The sequence below is a fragment of the Crocuta crocuta genome, unplaced genomic scaffold, assembly GCF_008692635.1.
Source record: "Crocuta crocuta isolate KB4526 unplaced genomic scaffold, BGI_CrCroc_1.0 scaffold520, whole genome shotgun sequence".
Lineage (NCBI taxonomy): Eukaryota > Metazoa > Chordata > Mammalia > Carnivora > Hyaenidae > Crocuta > Crocuta crocuta.
Window position 1 is genome coordinate 631,340 of NW_027532009.1, and position 6,716 is coordinate 638,055.

Genomic DNA, 6,716 nt, shown 5'->3' on the forward strand with positions numbered 1-6,716 from the left:
AGGTCCCTTAAACTATTCTAATTTAAAATTTTGTTTTCCTGTTCATCTGATTGCTTTACATTACTCTGTCTTCCAGTTCACTGATTTATTCTTCTACCTCATCTAGTCTATTATTTATTCCCTCTAATATGTATTTAATTTTAGTTGTTGTGTTCTTCATCTCTGACTGGTTCTTTTTTGTGTGTTCCATCTCTTTGTTGAAAGCCTCACTGAGATCTTCCACTCTTTCCTCAAGTCCAGTAAGTATCTTTATGACCATTACTTTGGATTCTTAACCAGCCATATTGTTTATCTCTTTCATTTAACTCTTTTGCTGTGATTTTGTCCTGTTTTTTCTTTTTTTCCATTTGGGACCCATTCTTCTAATTCCTCATTTTATTCAACTCCCTGAGTTTGTTTATATATATTAGGAAAGCCAGCTATGTTTATTCATATTGCAAGTAGTGGCTTTAAGAAGAAGAGCTCTTGTGGTGTCCTGCAGTGCAATACCCCTGTTCACTAGGCACCTGACTATTGTCACTGAGCTATATTTGCCTTCAGCATAATCAACTCCATGGTCTACTTTGCCCATTGTTGTTAGATTTGGTGCCTTATCGTTAAGAGCCACTGTGGGCTTGTAGCCAGGTGGTATAAGCAGTTAGACCAGACACCCATCGTTTCCTGTCTGCTAGGGCTGCATAAGCACTGACCTGCTCTTCTGTGTTGTTCCCTGAGAGGCTATTATTGTTCTGTAGGTGCTGTAGTCAAACCAGATGTCTACTCCCCAGTTTACATTTCAAGCTGTAGTAGTAGCAACCTGCAGTGTGCTTTGCCTGCTTTATCTCCTGAGAGGCTTTTATTGGTGGACAGGGCCAACAGTCAGACTAAATATCTGCCCTCACTCTGCCTGCTGTGCTTGCAGATGCCCTGATAGACATAGTACTCTCTTTGCACTGCCAGTTATACGGTTCAGCTGCTGGGACTGTGAGTACAGTGGTGTGTGTGGTTATCTTCCCATCTTGGTGTGGTGCTCATCTCTGGTGGAACTGCTTGCAAGACATGTCATGGCAGAAGGCACTTTGGGGAGGCTTGCCTAGTGGGAATCGTTGCATGGGCCAGATCTGCAGGAGAATTTGCGGGAAGAAGATGTGTTGTTAGAAAGTTAGGTGGAGAGGGGCGCCTGGGTGGCTCAATTGGTTGAGCGTCTGACTTCGGCTCACGTCATGATATCATGGTCTGTGGGTTGGAGCCACAGGTAAGGATCTGTGCTGACAGCTCAGAGCTTGGAGCCTGTCTTTGGATTCTATGTCTCCCTCTTTCACTGCCCCTCCCCTGCCCATGCTGTCTCTCTCTCTCTCAAAAATAAATTTAAAAAACATTTTAAAAATTAAAAAAGAAAAAAATGTTAGGTGAAGAGTGTTCATTATGGTTTCTGCAAGTGTCAGGCTATTTAGGTGGAAGGAGGAGGTCAAGAAACACTACTTATCATCTATTTTATTCTTTAGATACTTCTGAAAGATCCCTGCCACTGCAGTGTACATTCTGAGAATCAAAAATAAATCTTAATGAATGCCCAAGGTATTTATAAATTACTGTTTCTATATAGGGCTGTTTGTTACAATGGCTCTTGAATGGTGAGACCACAGTTTCCTATTGCCATCTGGCTCTCTTAGAGCTATGTCCCTGATTTTTAAATACCCGGGGTTAATCTCAGATGATTATATATATTCACAGCACTAAATCCTATTGTTTTTCAAAGCCAAGTGTTATAGAGGTTCATCTTCCCAGTGCAGGGCCTCTGTGCCTGGGGTACCTCGGGTGTCTGGGTTGGGATCAACTTCTTTCCCTTCTCCATGCTTTTGATTTCTTTCCAATTTGGTGTTAGTGTTGCCGGAAATTTGTTTCCTGACTGCATTTATATCCCTCTTACTCTTTTTGATGTAGCCTCCACTCTAGGATTAACTGTATACAGTCTGTCCTGCCACGTTTCAGGTCATTTTCTGAGTCAGTTTCACTGATGTGGCTCTTATCTAGGTGTGTCCTTTAAACAAAGGAAGGTTAGTATCCGTGGACTCCACTAACTTCCATGATTGATCTCTTATTGATGTAATTAAAATATTGTAGTATATTCTGTCATTGTCTGTTGTCTTCTGTACATTCCAACAAGTTTTCCAAAGTATATGCAATAAAATATAATGTCTGATCTTCAATAATTAACATATTTTTAAAAAAACAATTATTTCGTGGATGTTTTATGTAGTTTTATATAAGAAATGACAATTAATATAGAATAATTTTGCAAATTATTATAAGATCAATGATCACCAATCAAACACACCCGCATGAAAGTAAGAGCATATCAACAGCACATGTGAATGCTCCCCTCTCTTGTCCCATTCTGTACCCATTTTTCCTTCCAAAAAGTCCAACCATATTTATTTGTAACAAGGTGGTTTACAATTTTGTAATTGGATATGTAGACTTATATTGTATGCAATTCTTTGTATCTGAGTGCTTTTACATAATATGTTCCTGAGATTCATCCATGGGATTTTGGTTAGCAGTAGTTAATTTGTTTGTATCGCCATATGGAATTCTGTTATGTGACTGAATATAATCTATTTAAATAATCTGTTTGCAGTGGCTATTTGGATTGTATCTGGTTGGGTGTATTTTGAATAGGTTTGGTGTGAACATTCTAGTAATTGTCTTCTGGAACACACATATATGAATTAAAATTTTGGAATAAATGATATACAGATAAGCTATTGGAAGAAAACTAATAAGCCTCAGTGATATTATCAGGGAAAATGTTAAAAGAAATTGAATACATTTAACAATATTGCTGTATGTATAGTTAATATATTCAAGTCAATTTTATTTCTATACATGTAAATTTAACATAATTTTCATTAGACTCCATCAGTTTGTGTGTGAATATGTAAATATTCAAGTTGACTATAGAATTAATAAATTGATGCAGATATCAAAGTAGCTCAAAAATTTATAATAAAATGAGAATATCAAAATCTATTATAAAATACAATAATTGATTATTGTGTATTTTCAAGTATAGAGCATGCAATAAGCTGGGAGTCTGAGATGTGGAACTGTACATATGTTGATAATTTATGACATGGGTGGTCACTTAGTTCAGGGAAGAGGAAATTCTGTTCAGTGAAGCTGCCAGATCAACTGCACACTTTTGTGGAAAGAAAAAAGATATGCTGATTCTTCCATATCATTTACAAGTTAAAAATAAACACAAATCCAGGTGGCCATAGAACTAAATATTTAAGGTAAAACAAGCATCAAGAAAATAACTTAGACAAGTATTGTCATAACCTGGGAGCAGAGAAAATTTTCTTCAATATGACAAAAACACACTAAACATAATGAACAAGAATGATGTTATTGTCTAGTAAGCTCAGATTGGTAAAAGATTTCCTTAAAAATAATTTTTATTTCATTCTCATCTGAATATTTTTAATAACCTCACCTTTGACAATTTTCATGCAAACCAATACCTGTTCTTCACAAGATCAAATTTCTACTTTATGTATTTGCAAAACTAGCACAAAATTATAGATTCAGACATTGGTGAATAAATGGGATGGTAGGTATACTTGAGGAGGATCCATAAATCACTGTCCAAATGTGTATGATGAAAGTATACCTGCTAGCTTTCCTCAAAGTTTCCTGAGGCCATTTAGAAGATTATCTTTGTTTTGGAGAAATGGAAATATCCAGATTTAGGAACACTACTGAACTGAATTATAGATCGAGGGTATTCAAGATTTGCCTCTCAAATTAGAATATCAATTTTAAGGAAAATATGATAAATATATGTTATATGTATATAAGTGTACATATAAAATAAGATATATATGTGCATATATATATACACGCATTTGCATAAGAATAGGGATATACATAGTCATTATTCCTATTATATCAACCAGTATTTCATGAAAGTAGAATTTCTTCAGGAAAATCTGATGATATAAAACTATACACTGCTGAATAAATGCACATATCTGGCTTATTCATGTATTTATAAGGTGATCATTGCCTGGCATTTTATGAAACAAAAATTCTACTTATTTCACTTTCTCATGTAAAACCATATGTTTCTCTGTGCCTAAACATGCTAATGTCTGAAGTAACACTTACTTCTTTCCTACCATTTATAAATTTAATTCCCTGCAATTTAAATCAAGAATGCAGAACAGCTGGGCAGAGATGTAGAACATCAGTGTATATAGCCATAATAATATGATTATAAATGTTGTATAGTGGAGAGGACATGTATTCCTCATAATGAGTATAATGAAGACTATTAAATTAGTTGAAAATGGCAATTCAGAGAAGTATATAAGGCATGTCATGTCAGAGACCATCTATAGGTGTCAGCATATGAACAAATTATTTACAAGGAACAAACCATGCTTCTTGTTTATTGTGTCTTCTTGTTGCTTTGTTTAATGAGAAATGGAAATAATGAGACCAGAGTAAATTGCTCCACAATAGAATGATTTTTATATCCTAATAACTATCTTTCTCTATATTTACTCCTGTGTAGTAACTCTTTTTTTTCTAACTGAATATGCAATATGTAAAATTTTGAGTTGACAGCTGCCAAAATGATAATTTTCCTGAGAATCCTCACATCTTCACCTAGCTATACATTTTCATCATCATTAATGTGTCCACTTAGATTTTTACAACTTCTGTTATGTTTCCCTTTTGTTCTTGTTTATTCCACTTCCCCTCCCTTTTCCCTCTTGCCACCGCTGACAGAATTAGATGCACTTCCTGCTGAATATGATGCATTCATGCCTATTTGTTTAACTGTAATGATCTTATTATCCATCTCCTTTATTGTGGACTTCTTGAGAGAAGGGATTACATATACATCTTTATACTTCAGGGGTTTAACATTCTCCCTGGTATTTATTTGCTCATCAGTATATTACTATGAATTAATTAGCTAACAAATAAATGAATAACTGAGGAAGAAGATTTTCCCTGAAAATTAAGTGAATTACAATGTCATACTTTATTGAAGTACATCTCAGAAAAAAACAAACTTGAAGTATTTCTTTTCAATTACATCATGATAATACTGTTTTGCTTTTAAGCTTCAGGTTGATCCAATTCCTGAAGTTCAAATTTTCCTGGATTTTAAGGAACAGAGGTGCCAAAACAGTCTATATGCCTAAAGGAAAGCTATCTGAAATAGTGATTCAATTATTTATTTTCTTAATGATATATTTGCTTAAACTATTTTTTACATTGGATCAGCTATTACAGGACAATATTTTATGTTTCTTTTTCTTTCTTATGTGGACCAAACCTAGAAATGGAGGAAATTAGGTCCCTCTTAGTTCACTATTTGGGACTAAAGTATTTCCTAGGTGGTGGAAAAATATGCATTTGATGTACCTGGGATGGCTAACTAAGGACAGGGAGGAGGTCAGCTCTTATCAATGAAAATGTGGTTGGGTTGGGCTTCACATGTAGGCAGATATGTGGTTATACTACATGCGTTAATTTTAAGTTATTTTCTGTTGGGATAGTTTGGTCTTTTTTTTATGCTTGTTTGCTTTTGAGTGTTTAATAGAAGTAGGTCACACTTGGATGTGTATAAATATTGAAAGGTTTTGTGTAGAGCAAAGCACTGGAAATGTCTCAATTCTTGAATGAATTTTAGTTTATATAGAATTATAATCAAATAAAAATAACAATAACAATGGTCATTATTAAAATTAGTGCCTATTAACTGCTTGCAGGATGCCAGGCAACACTGTAAATTACTTACCTGGATTAAATAATTTAACCCCTAAATATCACTCAATGCAGTAGGTGCTGTGATTTCCAAAAGAAAGCTAAGAGTTAATCTCTGAGTAAAAAAGCAAACATTAAATTCCTGTTCTTTTATCTGAACAGGTTAAGCCAACATTCTTCAGTTCTCTTTCACCACTGTAACCCATTTCTATTGCATGGCCCAATGTATGGTTTCTGAAGGACATATCTCCATCTTTTTAACACAGGCATCATTTGAAACTTAATTTTCACATAGCCATCCTAAGTAATTTACTTTTCCTGTTACATAATACACTTAAAGTATTTTCCTAACAAAATATCAAGTGAAATAAAAATAACGGATTCATAAACATTTGTTCAACTTAAATCACAAGCAGATTTGAAGCTAAAGAAATTGAACATTTGTAGCATCTCACATGCACAGACTTTTCCAAGTACATATGACAATTTTGTATTTGTGTTTGTTTTTGTTAATTTTTCCTTAAGGAGATCTTCCAAAACTGCAAATTCAGGGTTCCCAAACCGAGATTTGCCCTTTAATATACTGGACATATTTCCTCAGTGCTTGCTTTAAGGCAAGTGTTAAACATAAAAGGGATTTATTTTTAATTTAAAATCAGATGTTTGGTTTCAAAAATGCAAAAGTTTTTATCTAAAATTGCTAATCAGTGCTTAGCTCCTCACTGGAGTTTTTATTTTGCTTTGTTTTGTTTAGTTTTGTTTTAGGCAATTGTTATAAGATATTTTACCGAGAAGTGACAGAACGTGCCAATTTTTAAAAATTGCATATTGTATTTGAGAAAAATGAAGATGAAATATATGTACTTATTAATAGAAATTTATATCCTATGAAGAATCAGATGCAATAAATATATGTATATATCCTCAAAATTGTAAAATATATAATCTTG